The 27,686-nt window shown below is 42.8% G+C and overlaps 1 protein-coding gene across 2 annotated transcripts in view; it reads left to right on the forward strand.

The window, feature by feature from the left end:
* Nucleotides 1-27,686, forward strand: part of LOC144685438 (ras-specific guanine nucleotide-releasing factor RalGPS1-like) — a 911,907-nt gene that overhangs the window by 30,762 nt on the left and 853,459 nt on the right. The gene's annotated exons all lie outside the window — the stretch shown is intronic.

Consider the following 27,686-nt stretch of genomic DNA (forward strand, 5'->3'; position numbering starts at 1 on the left):
AAAATTGTCCTGGTGTGTCCTAGCCACAAAGGGCAGGACAAATCCAGACTGGCCAATTGCAACCCCCATAGCTTTCTCTTCATCATCAGCAAAATGATGAAAGGAGTCATCGATAGTGCTATCATATGGCACTTGCACAGCAATAACCTACTCACTGACACTTGGGTTTTGCCAGGGCCACTGAGCTCTTGACCTCATTACAGCCTTGGCCCTCATGAACTCGAGAGGTGAGAGTGACTGCCATCAATATCAAGGCAGCATGTGACCGAGTGTGGCATCAAAGAGCCCTAGCAAAATTGAAATTGTGAGGGTAATTGGATGGGAAAATGATCCACTGGTTGGAGTCACACCTCACACAAAGGAGGATGGTTGTGGTTGTTGGAGGTCAATCATCCCAGTTCCAAGGCATCACTGCAGGAGTTCCACAGGGTAGTGTTCTAGGCCTAGCCACCTTTTTTATATATTCGTTCATGGGTTGTGGGTGTTGCTGGCCAGGCCAGCATTTATTACCCATCCCTAGCTGCCCAAGTTCAGGGGCCATTTAAGAGTCAACCACATTGCTGTGGGTCTGGAGTCACATGTAGGCCAGACCAGGTAAGGACAGCAGATTTCCTTCCCTAAAGGACATTAGTGAACCAGATGGGTTTTTACAACAATTGGCAATGGTGTCATAGTCCTCATTAGACTTTTAATTTCAGATTTTTATTAAATTTAAATTCCACCATCTGCCATGGTGGGATTCAAACCCAGGTCCCCAGAGCATTACCCTGGGTCTCTGGATTACTAGCCCAGTGACAATACCACTGCACCATCGCCTCCCCCTATTCAACTGCTTCATCAACAACATTCCTTCCATCAACAGGTCAGAAGTAGGGATGTTTTCTGATGATGGCGCAGGGTTCAGTATCATTAACAACTCTGATACTGAAGCTGTCTTGCCTGCATGCAGCAACATCTGGACAACATTTGGGCCTGGGCTGACAAGTGGCAAGTAACATTGCACCACACAAGTGCCAGGCAATAACCATCTCCAACAAGACAATATAACCATTGTCCCTTGACATTCAGTAGCATTACCATTGCGAATCCCCCACTATCAACATCCTGGGGGGGGTCACCATTGACCAGAAACTGAAATGGACCAGCCATATAAATACTGTGACTACAAAAGCAGGTCAGAGGCTGGGAATTCTGAGGCAAGTAACTCACTTCCTGAGTTCCCAGATCCTGTCCACAATCTACAAGTCAAGAGTGTCATGGAATATTGTCCACTGTTCTGGATGAGTGCAGCCCCAACTGCAGGATCCTCTGCAACATCCAGGACAAAGCAGCTGGCTTGATTGGCACTTCATCCAGCACTGTAAACTTCCCTCCCTCCACCACTGGTGCACAGTGGCAGCAGCATGTGCCATCTTTAAGATGTACTGGAGCAACTTGCCAAAGCTCCTATTAGCTGATGGTACAAGCACTAGAGGGACACAGATTTCAGGTTATGGGCATGAGACGCAGGGGGGAAGGTGAAGAGGAACGTTTTCACACAGTGAGTGGTAATGACCTGGAAAAGGAAATTGGGTGGGCACATGAGGGCAATGAATTTGCAGGGGAATGGGACTGACTGGAATGCTCTACAGAGAGCTGGCAGGGACTCAATTGGCCGAATGGCCACCTTCTATGCCGCAATGACTCTTTGGCTCTACCAACAGAACCTTCCAGCCTTGTGATCTCTGATCTGGAAGAACAAGGGCAGCAAATGCATGGGGACACCATCATAATCGTTTCCCTTCAAGCCACACAGCATCCTGACCTGGAACTATATCACCGTTCCTTCACTGTCGCTGGGTCAAAATCCTGGAACTCCCCCTCTAACAGCACTGTGGGTGTACCTACACCACATGACTACAGCGGTTCAAGAAGGCAACATCATCGCCTTCTCAAGGGCAATTGGGGACGGACAACAAATGCTGGCCCTGCCTCTGACGCTCACACCCTTTGACCAATTTTTTTTTTAAATGGACGACGAGGCTGAGAGAATGTTTAGAATAGATGGAAGGAGCGGTATCTGATGTTCTTGAATCTTTAACAGTAAAACGCTGTTCTATTCCCAGGAGTATTTTTTCCCCTGTTAAATTTACAAATCTCTTGGTAAAGATAAGAGAATTAAATTTCAGCTATGAAATGGCAACCTGTGAATTTCTCTTCACACTGAAATATTTTGGGATTTTGGTAGAGTGCTGCTATATTTCATCGCTGCGTAAACATCAGCCGTGTCGTATTTTGAAGAGACAAGTTCTTGTTGAATCGCATGGATGCATGAAATTTAGTATATAAATGTGATTTTTTTTTTCTTTTGAGGTAATAATTGGTAGTTTTTTGCATGAAACCTCACCTGCAGTCACCAAGTCTGAGAAATGTGAATGCATTTTGACACAGTGTCCTTTGTTAAAGGTGCAATAACTGTTTGACGTCAGTAATTTTGAGTCCAGCATTTTTTTTTCAAAGAAAACAAGTCAATTTATACATTGGAAATTTCATTAGCTTGTCTCAGATTGTCATTATTCTCTGTTGGAAATAGGGGAGTAGTGTATGTTTAGAGTGGAATGGGTATCTTGCCCAACAAAGTGCAACATCTAGTGGCTGGGTTGAACATTCATCGCCATGGTCCCCTGCTCTGCTGAGCTGCTGATGGTAACCTTTCAAACCTGTGATTGATAGAATTTTGTTCAGCAAGGGTATGAGGGGTTTGAAAAAAAACACATTGATGGGCCTGAGACACACATGAGCCATGGTCTAATTGAATGGCAAAACAGATTGGAATGATCTACTCCTGTTCCAATGCAGCCATGCACCTGTAGGAAGCTGTGTGCTGTCAGACAGGATGCAACAATGAACTGGAACCATATTTGGTTGCTCTTGTGTACCTCGTAGTAGCTGTTTTCAGAGAGGCGACATCTCCAGATCATCTAGTTATCTTCCCCTTCATCACATTTTAACCAGGTAAGGTGGAGAGCAGATAAACTCCCCATGCCTGCTTAATTTAATGTTGAAAGTTTTCATAAGTGGCATTTCATGTTGATTCTATCTAAGAAAGTGTTTGTGTTACTGTCTGGATGCTGGAAAACCTCATGACTGAGCCAAGTGTGAAAGCAGTCTCTTACACTATGCAGCATAGCATGCATTAAGATGCGTTATTCTTATATACATGTATACAGAGATGTGGTTTAATCTTGTATGATTAAAGTGTGATAATGTCTCAAGTGCATAATTTAGTTGACTGTGCTGCTTTATTTGTTTGAAGTACAGGATGTACTAATTTGTGCCTACTGACTGAACTCTGTTACTACATTATGAAACAAGATAGCCTGGAGAAAGAAAATGGGACATTGGGTCCAAGATGATTAGTTAGAAGGATAATAGTAAATGGATTGGCCATCTGGAATTTTGAGGAACTACCTAATTTCTAGAGGCCATGTTCACAACTCTAGCCCACCACGGTGAATCATTTAAGTTACAAGGATTGTATGTGTGACGAGAGGCTTATAAAGTTCTTAAAGTTCCTTCACAAATTGACAAGAACGAAAGGATTGATTATAGTTGCATCTCTGCTCAGAAGAAAAGCAAGGCAATGTTATTTATTATTCTTCTGACTATTGTTTAGATAGTGTGTTAAAATGTTTGGCATCAGATTCGAATTCTCTTACAATTGATTTTCAAGCTATGTTCCCCAGCCCTCTGATTTGAAGACAATGTGAGAGATATTGGAACTACCAACTGCAGTCTTCGATTTCTTGTATTTTACTGCTTTACCAGCTTGCTGCACCCATTGTATACACTAATGAAAAATATTTTGCAGTTAAAGCAGCACTTTCTTGAACTGATGTTTCTGTCAGAATCCGCAAGGTGAGAGTTCATCTGAAATTGCTGAAAGTTTACCAATATTGTGAAGGGTGTCCCACACAAAACTTTGGAAAGCTAATGCTCAGTTGGTAGGACTCTCACCACTGAATGAGAAGGTTGTGGGTCTTAGCCAGATATTTGGTTTTACAGTCATAATCTGGGCTGACCCTCTAATGCAGTATTGAAGTTATGGTGCATTGATGGAGCTCAGCATCAGGTTCATGCCTGAGTGGCAGCATCACCATCTGACAATCAATAAGGTCAGGAATGATAGTGGGATTTCCTGGTGGAAGATCATGAAGTAGCTCAAATCGAGCAACCCCCACCAGCTACCTCCGTGAGATTGAAGCTTGGGAGTAGTGAGGCCCTCTCTTGGACTTAGAGAGGTCAATCACCAAAGGTTCAACTTTCAGAAGAAAATTTACTAATGATGATTCTTGATTCCCAAAAGTAATTGAATGACCTACCAACTTTCAATCAAACACGACAGTCAACATTAATCAACGTTGACCAATTCAATTACAAAATGTTCTTGTGCTTCTAGCTGCACTAGAACCATGTTTTATTCTGTATTTGATCATGTGTGTCTTGACTTGCTCTTACAACCATTCTTAAGGAAACGTTTGTTTACCGTGTCATGACCACGGACCCTACCTCTGAATTACTTATGGTGTCATGAAGCTATTAATATACATAATATTATTGGAAAATATTTTTCTTTTAAAATAGAGGTTTAATCTGTGGGTGTGTCTTAGTTGGATTAAAGCCAGCTAGGCTGGGTGCCTTGATGTGTACTAGTTTTGATATGTAAGAGAGATAGCGGCATTTGCAGTTTTTGAGTAGAGTATTCAAGAAGTGGGGTGAAAACAGACACCTATCTAGCAACTACCAAGCAATATATGTATATGACTAATAAAAATGGTACGATGAAAGGGGTTTCATTGTTAAAAGGTGGAGTTCAGAGGCAATATGAGATCAAAAGGCAACTGTAAGCTTCCAACTGGCTCCACAGGAACCAAAGTGAAAAGAACCCCATTTTGAATTCATAAGGTGAAAATGCTTTGCGTGGTGTTTGGTTATATCTATGGGTTGCTGTTGCCTTAATGGAGATTAGTTTGGGAATTTGTTAAGTTATGATAGTAATTTGTAGCCATGTGTATGTATATTTTAACCTGTGTAAGTTAATAAAATGTTTCCTTTAGTTAAATGTAAAACCTTGAGAACTGGTGGTCTGATTCCTGAATTTAGAGATGCATCTCAAACATAACACTTAAAATTATAGGTTATGACAGTTGTTTAAAGTTTCCCTCTGGGATTTTTAAATAACTCCGTTTTACCAGCTGCATCGGTCATAACAATGAACATAATGAACTTTTAAGTAAAACATGTTTTTTTTTAAAAAAAGGACATACAAGCGAAAGCTGGCTGAGACTGTAAGGTAACCACTTGCTGGAAAATTTCTATGTAGATTACTTAACCGACTAGTTCAGAGAACTCGGAACATCACACCTAAAAGGTGTGACACAGCCTACTTCAGACAGAGGCACTCCAAAAGAAAAGATACAATGCAAACTGAACTGTAATCTCCTGTGGTTGCGGAGATAATGGAAAATGATTACCATCTCAGCCGAACCTACCTCCTGTTGAGTCATATCCCAGACTATGAACATGAACTGAGCTGAAAAGAAAACAGATGTGGACGAAAGACATTTTTGTTTTTTCCCTTCCAGGAATACACAAGAAAAGTTTTTTTTTTAAAAAAAAGCCAGCTGAAACCCTAGTCTTTGTGCTAGTGTGGTGTTCTGTTCTGGTGTATGTATCCTGTGAAGGCCACAGCTGAAGAGCACCAACTGGGCATCCCTGAGATTGCAGGTTAAAAGTCCTTTTCTTTCCAATTGCTGGAAGCAAAGCACAATTTAGCAAAGCCACAGTCAAAAAGGAAACAGGCCAACTCCTTTCAGCTAACCCGCAGAACCAAGAATCTCCAAACCAGCTGCTCAACTTCCAAAGTCAGCTCTACCAGAATCACCCCAACTTAATGGTTGCAAAGTTTCACCATCTACTCCTCATGGACAAGCCAAAGGGCTGATTTGTATATCTTTTTAACTTTTATGTTTGGACTCGATTTCTCATTTCTAATCTGCGTGTATGTATGTTGCGTTTTTATTTTTTTTCTCGCATTTTAGTAACTAATAAACTCACTCACTCTTTGGCTCAAGACAGCTTGGTTAAGTTGGCTCCTTTTTGAAACATAAATACTTCTGGACTGAGAAAAGGTATCCACGAGGGGGAGGGATCCTTTTTAAATTAACCTCGTTGCGACCAACTGAGGGGGTTGAATAAAGAAAGGGAGCCAGTTCGCCCCCCCTCAACTGGGAGCATAACAATTTGGGGAACCTCGCCCAGGGACTGGTCATAACAATTAAAATGTATTAATGCAGCATTTGCTGCTTTTGGTGAGAGTCTATTTTACTTGCATTCATTTTGTAGGGAAATACATTAATGTATGATTTTCCCTTTAATGTCTCATTTGGATCCTGTTTTAGTGTCTGGGGATATAATAGGATGTGGAGAATTGGGCCATATAAAGAGGGAAGAAAATAAAAAATAAGGATTTCGAGAAAACTCTTGACATTAAGGACACACAAGGCCTTAGCTGTGCTTTGACTGTAATTGATTACATAAATCTGTTGCTCGGTAAGGAATGCTTTATTACCCAACCAGTCACAAACGGAGCAATTATGATTCTGTTGCCATGGAAATTAGATTAGCTATTTACTAGCAGTTATTTCTTTTTTGTTCCCGTTTTGTTCCTCTCCCATGACGTTCTTAAGTCTACAATTATTGCGTTGATAGTGCCCACTGTTTAAAAACAAGTCTACGTGAATCCTTAACAGTTAGGAGTAGTATGTAGTAGTGTTCAAGAGGCCACACTTTTGTTTTCAAACCCCTCCCTAGCCCTGGCCTTCCCTATCCGTGTAATCTCCTCCAACCCCACAACCCTCCAAGATGTCTGCACTCTAATCCTGGCCTCTTGCGCATTCCCAATTATAATGGCCCCACTATTGCTGGCTGTGCCTTCCATTGCCTAGGCCCAAAGCTCTGGAATTCCCTCTCTACACCTCTTCATCTCTCTATCTCGCTTTCCCCTTTTAAGACACTCCTCAACATATATCTCTTTGACCAAGCTTTTGGTTATCCGACCTAATATCTCCTTATGTGGCTTGGTTTCATTTGCTCTTGTGAAGCGCCTTGGGATATGTCATTTAAATGTGTTATGTCATATAATTTACTGTTATTTGTATCCTGCGAATGCTGCTTAGTAGCCAATTTGGCATCGGAAACATTACTTTCAGCGTCTTTGAGATCCACCCACATTGAGTAGTTCAACAGCACAATGGTTCTCTGGTCTTAAATGAAGCTGATGCAGTATCTTAGAATGCATTATGTGACAAATGGTTTGTTTTCAAATAGTATGTACTCACTTTCCTTCTCCAGTTAGGCTCCCCGGCATGCATACTCATGCCTGTATGTGATTTGAACATGTGTTACCAAGCTTTACAGGGTACTTTCACTTCCTCTAAAGCTCGAGCTGCTATTCTGCACATAGAGTGAGATACGGCTTGTGCTGCAGCCTTTCAAAATATGGCCCCAACCAGAGTCCTACTTAAGTGTCTGAAAGATGACTGAACCAGCTTCAGTGGGGCTGTTTTACTTGTCTTGTGTTTTGTGACTTGTGCTGTTGCCAAAATGTTTAAAGTCTTGAATTGGCTTTTTTTTAAAAAAAAATATCGCTGTCCAAATGATGATTGCCATTCCTCAAGTGAGCTGTTCCAATAAGTGAAGGAATGGACTGAACAGATTGTATGGAAAATATGGTTGCGGTTCAACTCGTTTCCTTGTTAATTGAGGGGTCAATAGACAGCAGCACAGTCGACATGCAGGATTTGTAATTACTGGTCACTCTAACTTCCTGAGCAATCCATTGTTTGTTGCAGCTTCCTTTGCAGAACCAGCTTATTGAAGTTAACATTAAATTTAAAACCTGCAATGCCCCTCTAAAACATTAATACTTCCTTTTGCTTCTGGCCTCTCCTGAAGGTGCAGGCTTTTGGTGCCTTGGCTGAAGAGCCAATTATTCACATGGGAGCATCGGCACTGTGCCAGCAAGTTATTCCATTGTGAAGGATATTGGCTCAGTTCCTGTGTCCCAGTGTCCACATGTGATAAATATTATACAGCCATATGGCCTTCATAAAGGGGAGAAAGATGAATGTAATTAACCAATTCACAGAAAAACAAATGATGAGTTAAGTATTATAGTTCAGTGTCTTCAGAAGTTCTGCACTGATTTGAATAATGTACATGCTGCATTCATAATTTCAGTGTTTTAGGCTAGTCAATAGTAGAGGGTAGGCTAGTCAATAGTAGAAGGAGCAATGTTTTGAACAGCTAATTAAAGCCCTATGCCTTTGTGACATTGCTGCCAAGTTGCAACATAAGCTATGCCAGAATACTTCTCCCTGGCCTCCCATAAGAAGCACTGAAATACCTTGCAAAGAGGAAGCATTGCAATCGAATAACCCAAAGGTGGAATCAGTGCCAGGGTTGCGGGGGCTTTGTGAAATGAAAACCGTGAAGAGCAAAATGTGTAACATTACCTGTTCCAGCCCTGTTCTCCTACCATCACTGCCAGAGAAATCGCTGGGTCAAAATCCTGGAGCTCCCTTCCTAACAGCTCTGAGGGTACACTTACTCCATATGGACTGCAGCGGTTCAAGAAGGCAGCTCACCACCACCTTCTCAAGGGCAACTAGGGATGGGCAGTAAATGCTGGCCCAGGCAGCAAAGCCCACATCCTGTGAATGAGTTTTAAAAAAAAAAGGAAAGACCAAGGGATTGATATTACCAGGAAATGACCTGACTGGTCAAGTGGCTAACTGCAATCTACATGTGAGAACTAAGGCAATCTGTGCATAATATATATATATTTAGACACATTTATGAAGTTGAATATTGGTTCTTTTGCTGTTTATTTCATTTCCTATTTTCTTAGGCTTTGCAGTGATTTTTTTTGAATGGGTGCGTATTTAGATTTATAATATTGCTGGAACAAAGAGCCATGCTGTTGAAACATTTTGCCTTGCACTCATCAGGACAGACACAAACATGCCTAATTTCGAGGGGAACAATTTATACTGCATGAGGAAAAGGGTGCTGATTGGTAAGTCAGCACTGATTGGCCAGGACATTGCCATGGTGAATGCACCAAGGAACTATTTTCCCCCCATGCTTTTGCTTGCTCAAAAAAAGGTGCAATATTGGGACATAGTCCTTTTGCCTGCAGAGGGCAGGTTCTGGCATTTCATGTCACTTCTAGCAAGCGTAAGAGAGCCACATTGTGAGCCCAACTTATAGCCTTAAATTGGTTGTTAGTGTAATCCTTAGCACACTCAGGATCGTTCAGCAAGTGCTGCCCAATCGTGGAATCACGTTGAACGTTAGACATTATGCCCTGAGTTTTGAAAGCACAAGTTGGTTGGGTATGGTCAGCGCTCTGCCCATTGCGAACAACTGAAGGGATGTGCTCTTTAATACGATCCACCAATTGTTGAGACATACACCTACCTTCAATGGTCAATATACGCGTTGGGATTCCTGCATCTGAAGTACGGCAAGATTTGTCTCATCAGCAATTTCATAAATAGGACCTGAGCCATTGTCTCACTGTGCAAGCTTGACATCGAAATAGGGTGCCTCAAAACTATCCTGCAGGATAATGGCTACCCCAATTAAATCATTGCTTGCTGTGTATCTCATTTTCAAAAATGGGCCTAAGGCCGTCACTTTCAGACCGGAAAAGTGCCCAGTCTGCCTCAAGTTACTCTGAAGTGTAAAGTATCTTGAAAATTTGAGCAACAGGCGAAGCTAGCCATTTCACACTGCTACTATTAGTTTTCCACCAACAGGATGCCACCATCCAAACAAAAGGATACTCTGCCTACCATGTAAATGAGTAATGTGGTATATGAATTTCAGTGCTGGTGCAATGCTTGGTTCATAGGCCGTACGTCCCAACAACTGGTGGATTGTATAAAACTTCCCTTCAGCTATTTTCTATAGGCTGAGTACTGACCGTACTCAACGTTAGATGTGATTCGGTGATTGGGCAGCACTTTCTGGACAATCCCGAGTGTGCTAAGAATTACGCTAGCAACCAATTTAAGATTATCAGTTGGGCTCACAATGTGTCTCACTTAAGCTTGCTAGAAGCTACATGTATTCATATGCAGGAACCCACTCTCTGTAGGCAAAAGGAATATGTCCCAACATAGCACCTTTTTGGAATAAGCATGGGGGACAATTGATCCCTGGTGCATTTGTCGTGGCAACATCTTGACCAATCTGAGGCAACTTGCTGACAAATCAGCACCCCTTTTCTCATGCACTATAAATTGTTGTTCCCTTTAAAATTTGGCATTCTTGTGTCTGTCCTGATGAGTGCAAGACAAAAAGCTTGGACGGCGTGTCTCTTTTTCCAGCAATACTCAAGTTCTATATTACCGAGTGACCATTTATGATATGGTACGATGTCAACAAGGCAATGCATGTTGTCCATACGGCAATTTTCCTAATTGTCCTCGGTCACACACTATTTCCTTTTGGTTAAGTTAATTAACATCCATTTGTTTCTTATGACTGTCATATTAAACAGTGAAAACCTACCTGCTGTTTTCTACTGCTTCATGATATGCACATCAAGCATCCCTCCCATATAACTGCACCACAGTGCGGTGGTCCTTGGTTACTCAGCCACTAGCACTTTTCTGCAAATATAATTCCCCTCTAAATAAATTTAATACTAATACTGGGTATCATGAACTAATACTGTCATGAGCCTGGGGGAAATATGGAAAAAAAAAGTGGTCATTCAGATCCTTTGAGACTTGCTGCACACTGAGTGTACTGTCATGAATTGTACACAACTTTGCTAATCTCTTGAAAGATTTGAGTAATCATAAGGTAAGCTTCAAAGAAAACGAAACCATAAATGCTGTCTTTTATTGTGTGAAGTATTGGAGTAAAATTCCTGTTGTAAGCTAATGTTAACATATGACACTGTCACCTTATCAGTTGTGCTTCACATGAAACTTGCATGGTGTCAGTAACACAGAATCACACCTAGGTCTCCGAGCAGCAAAACACAACATTCACCAGCTTTCATCCGTGGAAAGGACAATTTTTAATTATTAGAAATGATGATACTTTTCCATCCTTGATAACTTTCCCAAAGAATGAAAACTACCCATTTCTTCTGTGTAAATCAGGAATTCTCCTCAAAGTGACTGAGAGTCGTCATCAATCAATATCCTTTTTGAATACAAATGTTCAATCTGAAAGAAAATGATGCTGCCTTCAGATTCTAGCCTGTCAGTCAAATGTGGAATGTTGATGATTGTTGGAAGGAAGTTTATTTACTTGTTCAGGAAGTAAACCTTCAGTCTAAGAAAAATGTAAAACGCTTGTATAATACAAAATGGGCTCTGTAGGTAGGCAAATGGGCAACAATTCACACACAGGCAGTTAGGCATGCACACTCATTCATACGCACAGGCAGTTGGGCATGCACACTCATTCATACGCACAGGCAGTTGGGCATGCACACTCATTCATACGCACAGGCGGTTAGGCATGCACACTCATTCATACGCACAGGCAGTTGGGCATGCACACTCATTCATACGCACAGGCAGTTGGGCATGCACACTCATTCATACGCACAGGCAGTTGGGCATGCACACTCATTCATACGCACAGGCAGTTAGGCATGCACACTCATTCATACGCACAGGCAGTTGGGCATGCACACTCATTCATACGCACAGGCAGTTAGGCATGCACACTCATTCATACGCACAGGCGGTTAGGCATGCACACTCATTCATACGCACAGGCGGTTAGGCATGCACACTCATTCATACGCACAGGCGGTTAGGCATGCACACTCATTCATACGCACAGGCGGTTAGGCATGCACACTCATTCATACGCACAGGCAGTTAGGCATGCACACTCATTCATACACACAGGCAGTTGGGCATGTACACTCATTCATACGCACAGGCGGTTGGGCACGCATATTCATGTTTTTCTCCCTTTTCTACTTTTTGAGCTGGTTTTCTCTTCCTGTCCTGCTAAAGTCATTAATTCCATGCTAACCTGTAGTTTCACAGATGCAAGTTGCCCTCCAGCATTGCACACGTAAATGGACCATTCTTTGTGTCTGAGACGTGCAGTGGGCACTGCAGTTGAGCCTGTTCTTGCCTCAGATGAGATTCATCGTGTGGCAGGTAACAATCAATCAGCAGTGGGAACTCTTGCCAATTTATTCCACTGTTTAACCCATGGCTACTAAAGCCAATTGCGACTTCTTTTTTATTCTTTCACAGGATGTCAGCATTTATTTCCCAAGCCTAATAGCTGTTTGAGAAGGTGGTGGTGAGCTGCCTTCTTGAATTGCTGCAGTCCATGTGGTGTAGGTACGCCCACAGTGCTGTTAGGGAGGGAGTTCCAAGGATTTTGACCCAGCGACAGTGAAGGAACAGTGATATATTTCCAAGCCAGGATGGTGAGTGACTTGGAGGGGAACTTTCAGGCGGTGCTTTTCCCAAGCACCTTCTGTCCTTGCCCTTCGAGGTGGTAGAGGTTATGGGTTTGGAAGGTGCTGTTGAAGTTGCTGCAGTGCATCTTGTAGATGGTGCACACTGCTGCCACTGTGTGTCGGTGGTGGAGTAAGTGCATGTTGGAGGTGGTGGACGGGGTGCCAATCAAGCGGGCTGCTTCGTCCTGGACAGTGTCAAGCTTCTTGAGGGTTGTGGGAGCTGCACTCATCTAGACAAGTGGAGAGTATTCCATCACACTCCTGACTTGTGCCTTGTGGATGGTGGACAGGCTTTTGGGAGTCAGGAGGTGAGTTACCCGCTGCAGGATTCCCAGGCTCTGACCTGCTCTTGTAGCTGCAGTATTTATATGGTTCATCCAATTCTGGTCAATATGGGGGATTCAGCCATGGTAATGCCATGGAATGTCAAGACAGATAATCTTCTCTTGTTGGAGGTGGTCGTGGTGCGAATGTTACTTGCCACATGTCAGCCCAAGCCTGGGTATTGTCCAGGCCTCGCTGCAAATGGATGTGGACTGCTTCAGTACCTGAGGTGCTGAGAATGCACAATGTTCAGCAACAATCATCAGCAAGCATCCCCACTTCTGACCTTTATAATGGAGGGAAGGTCATTGAAGAAGTAGCTGAAGGTACCCTGAGGAACTCCTGCAGCGATGTCCTGGGACCATGATTGACCTCAAACAACCACAACCATCTTCTTTTGTGCTAGGTATGCCACAACCCGCCCGCCCCCACCCCCCACCGAAAAAAAACCCTGGTTCCTGTTAACTCCAGCTTAGCCAGCCTCCTTGATGCCACACTTGGTCAAATGGTGCTTTGATGTCAATGGCGGTCACTCTCGCCTCACCTCTGGGGTTCAGCAATTTTTGTCATGTTTGAATCAAGGCCGGAATGAGATCAGGAACTCAGTGGCCCTGGCAGAAACCAAACTGAGCAACAGTGAGCAGGTTATTGCTGCTAGACTGCTATCTACTCTATTGCCCTCCTGGCTGATCTGTGCCAGTTCAGGGAAGAAAGAAGATCAAATGTGTGCTCTGCTGTTTGCTGCCTTTGCCAGCTAACTCATTGGGGAGTTTATGTAGCGCGTCTATTATAGTATAGAATTACGAGGTAGGAAAGGTGAAACTGAAACTTAATTGTATAATTCTCAAGGGACTTTCCTTGGGCTTTTTGGATGGGAGCTTCCAATTTTAAATGTAGCTTGTCCTTTCAGGGCAAGAGGCTTGTGCAGTGTGACATCTCACGAATTTCTGTATTTAGTGTGTTATACAATTGTCTACAAGCACGAAAGGAGCAGTTTGAGTGGATGTAAACAATAACAAATCACATGCCATACATACCATCCCTAAGGTGGGCCAATTATCTGAAACTTGAATGGGGCATGTTTACTGTGTGCACTACGTGTAATCACGTTGTCATGTAAAAGGAATGCATTTCCAATATCACTGCACCCAATGCACTGAAAAAATTCCCCATGACCCCAAAACAAGATAAATCTGGTTTCTTTTCAATGCATTATCATTTGCTCAAGTTTATTCTCTTGAGTGGGCAAACGTTTGGTAGATCGAATATAATCTGGGAAAATGTGAACTTTCCCACTTTGACAGGAAGAATAGAAATAAAGCAGTACACTATTTAAATGGAGGGAGATTGCCGAACTCAGTGGTACAGAGGGACCTGGGTGTCCTGGTACATGAATCACAGGTTTGCAGGTGCAGCAAGTGATTAGGAAGGCAAATGGAATGTTGCTGTTTATTGCAATGGGAATGAAATATAAATGTAGGGAAGTTTTACAGGGCATTGTTGAGTCCACATCTGGAACACTGTGTACAGCTTGGTCTCCTTATTTGAAAAAGAAAATAATTGTGTTAGAAGCTGTTTGGAGAAGGTTCACTTGACTCATTCCTGGGATGAAGGGCTTATTATTTGAAGAAAGGTTGAAATGGTTGGACCTATACCCATTGGAGTTTAGAAGAATGAGAGGTGATCTTATTGAAACATAAAAGGTTCTGAGGGGACTTAACAGAGAGGATGTTTCCAATCATGGGGGGACACAGTTTAAAACTAAGAAGTCTCCCTTTTAAGGCTGCGATAAGGGGAATTTTTTTCTGAGGGTCATTAGTTTTTTTATTCGTTCATGGGATGTGAGCTGGGCCAGCGTTTATTGCCCATCCCTAGTTGCCCTTGAGAAGGTGGTGGTGAGCTGCCTTCTTGAACCGCTGCAGTCCATGTGGTGTAGGTACACCCACAGTGCTGCTAGCAAGGGAATTCCAGGACTTTGACCCAGAGACAGTGGAGGAATGGTGATATATTTCCAAGTCAGGACGGTGAGTGGCTTGGAAGGGCATTTGCAGATGGTAGTGTTCCCATGTATCTGCTGCCCATGTCCTTCTAGATGGTTGTGAGTTTGGAAGGTGCTGTCTAAGGAGCCTTGGTGAGTTCCTGCAGTGCATCTTGTAGATAGTACACACTGCTGCTACTGTGCGTTGGTGGTGGAGAGAGGGAATGTTTGTGGATGGGCTGCCAATCAAGCGGGCTGCTTTGTCCTAGATGATGTCAAGCTTCTTGAGTGTTGCGGGAGCTGCACTCAGCCAGGCAAGTGGAGAGTATTCCATCACACTCCTGACTTGTGCACCGTAGATGGTGGACAGGCTTTGGGGAGTCAGGAGGTGAGTTATTCGCCAGAGGACTCCTAGCCTCTGTCCTGCTCTTGTAGTCATGGTACTTTTAGTACGTGGAGACTGGGTCAATGAATTTATTCACGGCAGAGTTAGACAATTTTTGACAGACAAGGGAGTCTAGGGTTATGGGGGACAGACAGGAAAGTGGAGTTGGGATCACAACCAGACCAGCCATGATCTGACTGAATGACGGGGCAGACTGGAAGTTTTGAATGGCCTCCAATCCTGCTCCTAAGTCCTATGTTCCTATGAACAATCATTTTGAGCCAAGAACAAGGCCAGCATTTGATCCAGCCGGTCGTGACAAGCCCACTTATTCGCGGGCGAGGGCCCCATCGGTCTCAAGGTGGCAAAACTTCCCTGATGAAGGTGGAAGGGGCTGATGTGGATTCCTGGATGCCAGCAGCAGGATACCAGTTAAACTCATTGTAATGAGCCAATTGACACCCATTACCCCTGAGCCCAGCGTAATTCAGTGCTGGCTCAGGGATGAAATGAGAGACGCATGGCTTTCCCGAGCTTTCTGAAGACTGCACTGCAAACCCTGTTGGGTTTGCCACTGGCCTCCCAGTGCACACTATAACCGATTGAGGGATCTATCATTAGGATGGAGTGGGGAGGGCACTGAAAGTCATCCCTCTGCCCATGTCTCAGAACCCCCCACCGTCACCACCACCACCTCCCCCCACCACCCCACACACACACACACACACACACACCACCCCCCCACCCCTCCCTCCCATCCTATCCTCACTCACCAAATCGCCTTTGGTCTGGGCTCCCTTGACAATCCCAGGCCTCTGGTGGGTGCATTACCGGTACCTGCCGCCGCTCCCTGTAGTACTGCTGACAATGAGGAGCTGCCAGCCTCTGATTTGGTGGGACTCCCAATGCCATGGCCCTGAAAGGTGGGCACTTGAAGCGCACTTTCGGCCTCTCCCAAGTTGAGGGAGAGTTCCCTGCTGGTTCCCCAACCGATGACCAAGACTCCTGTCAGGCCACTTCAACCCAGTCCCAAGGACCTGGACTCTAATATTTTACATAATGCGCAGATTAGATCTCTAATTATTATGTTCGTTTGTACCCTCTACTGGAAAATAAGTAGGTCACCACAGATAATTAGCTAAATGCATAACTGGATGAAACTAGTTTTCAGGCACAGTGTTGAAGTCTTGCCTTTTGTGAAACTCGTAAATAGAGGTTGCTGGAAGCAAAGAAGCTTTTGAATGTGCTGTGAAGAGAAAATATAATTACGTAGACATCTCTATGGATAACTGGCAGACATTTCCATGAATTAATATTGGGCTAAATCCATGTTCCATTTGATCCAATTAAATTTTCTTATTGCAACATTAAGAGAATTAGGAGTAGCGTGATAATGTTCTGCACTGTACTGTGATAGTAGGATATGCAAACTGTGTCCCCGAAATGGTATATTGTTGTCTTTTTGGCTGCATTACCCTGAGAAAGTATCATTCTGAAAAAGAGACCTCGAGGAATAAGGACTTGTATTTACATAGCACCTTTCATAATCTTGGGACATCCCAAAGTGCTTTACAATCAATGAAGTACTTTCAAAGTGTTGTGTAGGAAATATAGCAACCAATTTGCGCACAGCAAGCTTCCATGAAGAGCAATGAAATAAATGACCAGCCCTCTGATTTAGGTGTTGGTTGGGGGATGAATGTTGGCCCGGACACCAGTGGACTCCCCCGCTCATCTACAAGTAGTGCTGTGGGGTCTTTTATGCCCACCTGTGAGGGCACATGGGACTTTAACATCTCATCCGAAAGACTGACGAAAGGCAAGACCTGCCACAGAGGAGGGAAAATTTTAGGGCAGAGTCACTCTGGGCACTGTAGTGGATCTCATCACGACCTGCTGAGAACAAATGAGTGTGGCCTGGGCACACGTTGGCTTTACTGTCTGTCACAGGGGAGATGAGAAAGATCCCTGGCTGGGTGAGGGTGGTAAGGAGGAATTTAGTGCCATTAAGATAAGGGAAGTGAGGGTTTAGTGACAATGAAGAGGCAGAGAGCAGATTGAACCCATATGATATGCGTGTGCATGGAATTAAACTTTTGGAATTTTTTTGAGTTCCTGTGGAAGACGTTAAAAACATAATGATGAAGTTTCTTTTCTGAGTGTTTTGGAAGACCCAGTCTATTTTCCACTCATCAATCTATTGGTAAGATGCTGAATTAAGTTAAGTAGCTGGAAAAGTGTGACTATGTGCGTAGGAAAGAAAAATATAATAGTTCCCTGAAGGCAAGAATGTTCTGTCAGATGGGCAATTGTTTTAAATCAGCAGTGATTTGAGATGAAGTATGGACCTCTCCAATTTTATACATTTAAAGGGATGGAATTTGCATACTTGTCAATCCCAACCTGATGGGGCTGTAGTTTTTTTTTGTGCATTGTGTTATTATGAAAGAAAGAAGGGGATTACATTAATTTTCTCAAATGCATCCCCTGGACATGGACATTGCTGGCAAGGCTGACATTTATTGCTCACAGGATGTAAATGCGTTGAAGCCGGTTCAGAGGAGATTTACTAGATTAATACCTGGAATGAGTGGGTGTCTTATGAGGATAGGTTGGACAGGTTGTTTCTACTGGAATTTAGAAGAGTGAGGGTGACTTGATTGAAGTATATAAGATCCGAAATAGTCTTGACAAGGCTTGGAAAGGATGTTTTCTCTTGTGGGTGAGTCCCGAACTATAGGGCGCCATTTTGAAATTAGGGGTTGCCCTTGGTGAGCAGAGATGAAGATCATTTTTTTTCTCCGAGGGTGGTGCGACTTTGGAATTCTCTGTCTCCAGAAGGTGGTGGAGGAGGCAGGGTCATTGAATATTTTTAAGGCAGAGATAAATAGATTCTTGTTAGGCAAGGGAATCATAGGTAATCGGGGATAGATGGGAATGTGGAACTTGAATTACAAACAGATCTGCCATGATCCTATTGAGTGGTGAAGCAGGCTCAAGGGGCTGAATGGCCTACATCTCTTTCGTACGTTCATACCCCCAGTTGTCCATTAGAAGTTGATGGCAAGTCTTAAATTATTGCATTCTGTGTGGTGAAGATTCTCCCACAATGCTGTTGAGTAGAGAGTTGTGAACTTTTGACGCAGTGATAATGAAGCCATGGCGATTGTATGTCCGAATCAGGATGGTGTGTGACTTGGGAATGATGGCAATGCCATGCATGCGCTGCACTTTGTCTTTCCAAGTAGTGAAGGTTTTTTTTTATTCGTCCTTGGGATGTGAATATCACAGGCAAGGTCAGCATTTATTGCGCTTAAGAATGTCGTGGACCGCAGTGGTTCAAGATAGTGGCTCACCATGTGGTGGACGGACACCCACAGTGCAGTAAGGGAAGGAGTTCCAGGATTTTGACCTTAAACAACCCTAGAGTACATGCTTAAATTGTGGGATGGGACCCAAGTCCCACAACCTTCTAACTCAGTTGAGGTTTTACCACAAAACGAGCCTTGTGGGAATGATTTATTAAATGGCATGTGGTTTCCCATTTTGGACGCTTTGTTTGGAAATTTTTGACATGCTCTGGTGCTTAAGCGCTCACTTAATTTCTGTTGGCACTGAATCCTACTTGTAGTCAGTCCCTGACTTGGATACTCATGCAGATAACTCAATTTTCCCTCTTGAGCATTTTTTTGTTAAAATACAAATCATGGGACTTTGGGGAAAAAAGATTGGAATTCACAAAATGGGGAACAAAATACTTTAAAACTCACATGAGGCCAACCCATTTTGCTGATAGTCCACGGTTATGAGCAAATGTTTACTTTATAATGAAAAATTACAAGAAAGTAATCCAGGTTCTGGAAGCTTTAACTGGCGTCCAAATACGATGTTTAGTGATAGTCACTGACAATGTCAGGCCTCTGCAAAAAAATAAAATGCAATTTTTAATTTTAACCCAACTTTGGCAGCAGTCAGATTCTTGGGAACCAGGGTTAGAGTGAGAAGCTTTCTGTGTAGAAACGTTGGCAAGATGTTAAGACTCTCGAAGGTTTTCTACTTGTTTTTGAATATTTTATCTTTACTACTTGTGTCTGGCAGAAGTCCCATTGCCTGCTCACATCTGTTAACATTTACTGTCAATGCCTAGTTTGATTGGAGTTGATAGTTCATTCTGTTCCAGTTTCTACAACCAAAAGAGTATGTGTCGATGACTCTTAACCATAACATCTCAGCTTTGCAGATGGCGCATGTTAAATTGGATGCCAATTAAAACTGGTTCTTCTCACAAAATCCCCATGTCCAGGAAAGTCAAAAGAAGGATTGGCTTTCATGTAACACTTTTCTCGTGTCTCGCAAACCTCTCAAGATGTTGAACATAAAATGAGTTGCTCTTAATTGTAATACTTGTTACATCAGTAACTATATTGTGAGAGCCCTAAAAAAAAATCCATTAATCTGATTCTGTGGGTATTGCTGGAGGACACCAGGAGAATTACTGAATCAGAGATTTCTAATGTATATTAGAACAGATAGATAGTTTTATTGTCTCACCCAGAGGACGCATCCCTGCTCTGTCGCGTCAGCCAGGAACATGTGCTCAAGTCCTGAAGTCAATCTTTAAAATCCAATCTGCTGGCTTGGTTGACAGTGTTACCAGTGGAGTTACCCTCATGTATATCCAGCCCATTACTTTGCAGGTACACTGGTCCTAATAAATGTGTTCTCATTCTTAACTATTGGCTTAACTATTGGTGTGGTAATAGTCCAGTTCATTAATATTAAAAATGATAGGAATATTAATACAAAGAGAAGCAGCATCGGGCTTAACAATCTTATTTTTACTGACAGACCGTAAGCAATTTGTACTATTCTCAGTTCTCGCTAATTCATTGCATGTTTTCGAGCTGGGCAGATGAAAGTGAGTTAAATTTATTGCATTTATCGACTATTCTTCCAAACCTTTTATGCTGATGGTCAAAGAAGATTTGAGGGAGCCCATACATGAATACTGAGGGAAAAATGGATTGGCTAACTTTTGAAACTGGTAGGAACAATATAGGAAAAGGATAGTGCGAGTTATTATTGAAGGTGAGCAATTGTCTTCCAACAGAATTGGAACTCTGTTCAAAAATATTTTTAAAAAGTTGCTTTTTTTTGAGAGAGAGATAATATGCGTTGAGTTACGGGACCGAAAATCATTAGCCACAATGCTCGACCATAACATTTGCAGAGTTGATGATTTCCAGTTTTTGCAGGGGTAGTTCGTGAGCATAGATAAATCAAAAGATAAAGCAGAAAGTTTTGAAAAATAAGCACCTGATATTTCACCTGGTTGTACCATCTCATCGAATGCTGCAGTTGAAACACTAAATTATTAAGTTACTTTTAACACCTGCATGCTGCAATGATTGACTGATTGATTTTATCTGTTATTGGGTGTTGGATTTGAAGAGTTTCCAGTTTAGGTTAAAAACTCTGAGCAGCACCAGCAACTGTTTGGTTTGTTTTGCTGGGTGAGTGACGATCGTGGCATTTGAGGAAAGCATTTTGTTTCTGTTTAAGCGGTGCATGTGTGCGCATTCCTGGAGCAGTGCACCACTCTTCAGTCCTCCTGATGCCTACAGCCAAAACACACCGAAGACTGTGCAGACTCTGGAAACGCCTGGAGTAAGAACTGAAAGTGCAGGAAGCCTTCAGCAGGCCAGGCAGGAGGTTGGGTTTCATGTTTTAGGTCTATGGCCCTCTGGCAGTGAGTCACAAACATTTGATTAATCTAAGATGAAAGCAAAATACTGCGGATGCTGGAAACATGGAAGAAAAGCAGAAAATGCTGGAAAAACTCAGCAGATCTGGCAGCATCTGCGGAGAGAGAAACGGAGTTGACGTTTCGAGTCCGTATGACCCATATGGACTTGAAACGTCAACACTGTTTTCTTCTCCACAGCTGCTGCCGGACCATTCGATTAATCTATGCTGGTGATTTAAATGTTCCATATGTAAATGTGTTGGAAACCTGGAACAAGTGGGTTATCTTATGAGGATAGGTTGGACAGGCTGGGCTTGTTTCCACTGGAGTTTAGAAGAGTGAGGGGTGACTTGATTGAAGTATATAAGATCCTGAGTGGTCTTGACAAGGTGGACGTGGAAAGGATGTTTCCTCTTACGGGTGAGTCCAGAACTAGGGAGCACTGTTTTAAAATTAGGGGTCGCCCTTAATAGGACAGAGACGAGGGGAATTTTTTTCTGAGGGTTGTGCCACTTTGGAACTCTCTACCTCGGGAAGCAGTGGAAGTGGAGTCATTGAATATTTTTAAGGAAGAGGTAGATAGATTCTTGTTAGGGAAGGGAATCAAAGCTTATCAGAGGGTAGATGGGAATGTGGAAATCGAAACCTGAGAAGATCAGCCATGGCCTTATTGAATGGCGGACCAGGCACAAGGGGCTGAATGGCCTACTTCTGCTCCTATTTTGTATGTTTGTATTAAAGGATACACAAACAGAAATGTTGTGGACGCTGGAAATCTGAAAAGACAGAAATTGTTGGACACACTCAGCAAGTCAGCTCACATCTGTAGAAGAAAGTAAGGTTTTCTTTTAGATAAAGTGCTTTTCGTGACCAGCTGATCTCGAAGCACTTTCCAGCCAGTGAAGGATGATTTGAAGTGTAGTCGCTGTAGGAACTGCAGCAGCCAATTTGTACACAGCAAGCTCCCATAAACAGCAATGTGATACTGGCCAGATAATCCGTTTCTTTTGTGAAGTTGAATGAGGGATAAATATTGGCCAGGACAGCAGGGAGAATGCCCCTACTCATCTTCGAAATACTGCTACCAGAACAGGAGATTGGACCTCCATTCAGTCTCATCCGAAAGATGGCACCTCTGACAGTGCAGCATTCCCTTAGTACTGCACAGGAATGTCAAGCCTTTGTCCTCGATCACTGGAATGGGGCTTGAACCTAGACCCCTGTGACTCAGAAGTGGGTGCGCTACCAATCTAACCACGGCTGACCTGGCCCAAGGAAGATAAACATTAATGTTTTAATCAAAGCTCTTCATCAGAGACTGCAGCTTCTATGAAGGAACAGGGGAGAAAGATGAAAACATCAGAAAAAGGTAAAAGTAAGCTGTAAAGCCATTAGACAGAGAATTGACAGCAGCATGAGACTGAGCAGAGTTGAACATGATTATTGGTTGGAGTTTCTTTCCAGAGGTGCTCCATTTTTGCATAAGCTTATTTATTTGCTAAAATTATTGAACAGGGAAAATGTCACTAACACTGTTTCAATTTAAATTTTAAAGGGAGCAGCATTGAAAATAACAACTGTGCTAAAGTGGAGTACCATGTACCTTTTAAGAGAAAGCAAGTGGACTAACCATGTGACAGCACTGACCAATCACTGTACAGCGTGGGCAAATGGCCAATGGAAAGCCTGGAGCTGGAGGTGGTTGTGGGAGCATGCAAGGATTTAGTGCTCTGCCTTCCGTTGCAATAAACAGTCTCAGTTTGTTCTTGTGTCAGTCTCTCCGTTATTGATAGCGAGCATCAACTGACAAGCGTACATGGAGGTGTGCAATTTGAGTTTACTCGACTAGTGAACTCATAGGGCAAAATTTTCCATTGGAACATGCCGGAACGTTAAATGACGCGCGATGATGTCGGGCGTGCGTCCCAACGTCATCGCGAAGTCACGCGATATTTCGTTTGGCGGGCACGAGGCGGAGTTGGCTGTGTGCCCACCAATAATTGATAGGCCTATTAAGGCCATTAACCAGCTAATTAACCTGAATTTTAAACTGTCCGTCCAAACTTACGGTGGGCGGGGGGCAGGGGAAAAGGCCAAGCGGCCTTTAAGTTTTTTAGGAAACCTCATCCACGAGCGGGGTGAGGTTTCCTAAAGCTTTTACAAATTAAATAAAAACTTTTTCTGAAATATAACACGTCCCATCTCATGTGACACAGTCACACGAGGGGACATATTTCATTAAATTTTTATTGTATTTATTTTTTTTAAAAAGCGCTTCAACCTCCCTGAGGCAGCTCCGTGCCTCAAGGAGATTGAAGCGCTCTTTCGCACGCCTGTGTGAAAGAGCGCTGGCCCTGACTCTCCCTCCTCCCCCCCCTTAATTGGCCCACTCCCACCGAGCCCACCCAATGAATGGAAAATCCTGGCCATGGACTCAAGACATAAAAGCGATGGTTAAGGCAAATTTGGTAATGTATGAATTATTAGTGAAATAATTGTTTGCTGCATTGGGATAGGTGGTTCAGATGCTGTTTTACTGATATTGGATCAATTCGATTTTGCAATAAATTGCTAACCCCATGAAAATTAGAGTTTAGATGCTGAGTGGCAAGTGTGCTGATGGCAACGGCTGGTTAAAACTCTGAGAAGTTATCCACCTCCCAGCGTAGGCCCTGCACTTTATGAATCCTTTTTATATTAACAGGGATGAGTTATTCGCACACTTGTGTCACAATCTCCTTTTGTTCCCTTTTTGTGATTTTTTTTTGCTACTGATAACGAATCTGCCAGAGATATAATTTGCAATGATTGCAAGAAGTGTTTTTTAAATTGCCTAGTGAAAACAACCTGCACCTCAAAAACTAAAAAGGGGGATGTTATTGATTGTGTTGCAATTGTTGTAGACCCTCCTGCTCGGAGTTGTTGGTGTGGAGGAAGCGATTCCCCTTCCGTGTTGAGCCCAGTGAGGATTGCTGCTGTTGCAGGAATTATCCCATATTTGTAACCAAGTAACAATGTTAACCTTAAATAAGTCCCAATGAGGTTTCTTTTTTAAAAGTTTATTGAGCGAGTGATATGAACTCTGTCCAAATATGATGAGCCATTTAGAAACCTGGAAGTGGCCCAGTGAATTTTTTTTTTCGAATTATAAAGGAAGATATATTTTATATGGTTCCATGCATTTCATTTTAAAAGGGAAGATTTAAAGAATTGCAAGGCTTCGCTTTGGCTCTGTCACGCTCTTTGACTGTTCTTTAAAATTTATTTTTCTCTGTTCCTTTCATTAATGAGGCACTGAACAGAAATGCGTTACTGCTTGATAAGCCTTTTGATCAATACCTCTACAGGTCTGGTGTGCTTTTTTGCCTTTGATCTTTAAAAAGATGAACCTTCTCCAAACCCTACTGATTTTCACTCTCAAAATGCAAAATGTTCAAAACCCTCTCAGCCCAGTTGTTCCGATGATGCTTCCCTTACTCGCTGATTAAAAGATATTCTTTGAATCATTGCATTTTTGAAAAAATTTACTCCATGGGGTCAAATTTTATATTAGCAGCAGAAATCCCTTTAAGATCTTTTGGCCCTGTGTAATGGGGATGAATCACCATCAGGAGTTCTCTGAGGCTCCTTGAATGAATGACTTTTATCCACTGATGTTATATAGTGTCTTCCTGCAATCGAGCTCAGCAACCCTCTCAGCCCCGTTGCCCCACAGATGATTTTCCTACTTGCTGCTTAAAGGATATTCTGTTTAAAAATTCGGCTGAAGTGGAAAAGAATATTCAAGCTAACCCTACTGCACTGCAGTTTTTGCAGTTGTACTGGGTAAGGTTTTCCTCTGTCGTCTTTCACTCGGCAATTTTCATAGAAGATGCACAATGAATGTAGTTGAAGGTCATTTTAATTTTTTAAAAGTTCAACGGATTTCCCTTAAATGAATCCTTGGCAGGCATGGAGATCAAAGTTTGTTGCTCTGGTCCTTAATTGTTCTTTAGGGCGGTGGGGGGAAGAAGTTAGCAAAGGAAGCACATTGGGATGCATGCAGTTGGAGCAGTAGGAGCTTTAGAAAGGGATTGATGAGCAAGCGGATAAAGGCAAAATACTGCAGATGCTGGAAATCTGAAACAAGAACAAAAAGTGCTGGAAAAACTCAGCAGGTCTGACAGCATCTGTGGAGAGAGAAACAGAGTTGACGTTTCAAGTCCGCAAGACTCTTTTTCAGAACTGGCAAAGGTTCTGTAGAAGAGTCATCCGAGCTCAAAACATTGACTCTGTCTTTCTCTCCACAGACGCTGCCAGACCACCTGAGTTTTTCTGGCACTTTTGGTGTTGATGAACAAGCAGGTCAGTGGCATTAAAGCTGGGGCAAAAAACAGCATTAGGTTAGCAGAGCTCGATTTACCACCCTCAACTTGCATAATAAATGGTTAACTTTAGTTGTAACGTGGGAAGAGCACAGTTTAAGTTCATAAAAGGCAAGTCGATTCTGATTGCAAGGGGGAAGAAAAATGGAGATGAACTTTTCTCTCCCTCTCCCTGCCAACCTTTCCATTGGGTAGAAGCTCGATTCTCAGCTGGTTTGTAGGGCCTGGGTCTGTGTGGAAATGATGCATAACATGGGGCAACCCAATCCATGGCAGAAATAATGGCACAGGGAAGCAAACTGAGCAGATGCTTCATTCTCCAATGCAATTTACAAATGGATCCATTCTTGCTCCAGTGCAGCTACATTAGAAGTGTGGAAAGGTGGGAGAGAGTTCCTTAAAAAAAAGAAACTGAAATTTCTGGTTGATGGATAGGCTTTAACATTTTCTTGGAGTAACATTAATGATTTCAGTGGTTTTGGATCTCGAATGTTTTGGATTATTATGGTTGCTGACAAAAGAGGCATCCTGTCAAAGTTTTTAGTCCTGCATTCATCAGGGCAGAAGCAAGAAAACCAAATTTCAAAGAGAGCAACAACTTGTACCGCATGAGTAAAGGGTGCTGATTGGTTGGCAAGTGGACTCTGATTAAAGTGTTGTCATGGAGAATGCATCGGGTAACAGGTATACCCCCAAGCTTTTGTTAAAATTTAAAAAGTCAAGTCGGTGTTGGTTGAGGTGCTGCCATGAATAATGCACCAGGGAACAGCTGTCCCCCATGCTTTTTGTTTGATTGAAAAAGGAACAATGCCTGGACATGTTCTTTCTGCTTGCAGAGGACAGTGCCCTGCGTATGAATATATGTTGCTTCCAGCAAGCATAAGTGAGCCATATTGCAAGCCCAACTGATATCTTAAATCGATAGTATATTTCTTAGCGCACTCGGGATTGTTCAGTAAGTGCTGCCCAATCACGGAGTTGGACACCTATTTTGGCTTTTGCAAGCACAGGCTGATTGAATATGGTTAGTGCTCTGCCTACCGTGAACAACATGCTCTTTGATACGATCCACCAATTGTTGGGACATACGGCCTACATACCTGGCACCCCGGCAGCACTGAAATTCATATGCCACATTACTTAATCTGTGTGGTAGGCAGAATGTCTTTTGGCTTGACAGCAGCACCTGTTCATGGAGAATACCACTCGTGTTGACACTGCATAGTAGCAGCGTGAAATGGCTCGCTTCACCTACTGTTCAAATTTTTGAGATACTTTACCCTTTTCTCTCAGGTCCTTAGGCCCATTCATGAGTTAGCATGAGTGATATGTGCAGTGAGCAATGATCTGACCTTTGAACCGGTGTCGGTAGCGAAAACATTTTAAGGATCTCTGTAATCTGTGATTCTCTTGGTTCATTCTGCACTTCTAGAAATCGTGAATAAGATGCCAGTAATAATATTCAGCAACTGAGTGTATGCACATCCTCTCACCATCATCAAACAGCATATTTTTAGGACTATGTTTAATTACTGCTAGCTCTTTTAATAAATTGGGGCTATGGTACATATTACACTGTAATGTTATGGTTTGTTACTAATGAGACCTTAAAACATTAACATTAATCAATCTTTGGCATCTGTAGTTCTATATACAATTGTGCTCCATGTGTAAAGTTCAAGAACAGCAGATGCCCGCAATTCTGCCTGTGTTGCCGTTGGAAACGGGGGCAAGATGATCAGCTTGACAGACTCTGTAGAATGGAAACCCTTCTTGTAATGAAACAATGGGTAAGGCCACTTCACCCAGAACTAATGAGCTGCTAACAAAGTCACATGTTCAGAAATTGCATGATTCTAAGCCTCGGCTTCCCATAATTTCATTAGGTATTAGAGAAAAATGGGCAGCAGTTTCCAAACTTTGCTGTGGGGTGGACCCCTTTACATATTAAAATACCAGTGGGACCCTGCTCATTACTGGAGAAAAAGAAATCTTTCACGTCAATGTGAATAATAAATACAGGATTTAAATAATGGCCTCCATATTCACATGATATCAGGAAAATGCATGAACAGGATCCATGGGAGCCCAGTAACGGGCACCAAACCTGGCTAGGCTGGGGATGTTAACATCCTCCTTTAAATAACTCTTTGCTGATTCCAGTCTGACACTTGGCCAGGTTGCCTGCATGGCAGACAATGGGAATTCAAGTGATAGGCAGCCACAGTCAGGGACCTGTGAGGTTAGTCCCAAATATTCAGTGCAAGGACTTAGCAGGGATTGGAGGTTCCAGTAAGATCAGGGAGAAGACCAAGGCTGGAGAGTGCTGATTG

Source organism: Cetorhinus maximus, chromosome 10 (assembly GCF_964194155.1).
Source record: "Cetorhinus maximus chromosome 10, sCetMax3.hap1.1, whole genome shotgun sequence".
In the NCBI taxonomy this organism is placed as follows: domain Eukaryota; kingdom Metazoa; phylum Chordata; class Chondrichthyes; order Lamniformes; family Cetorhinidae; genus Cetorhinus; species Cetorhinus maximus.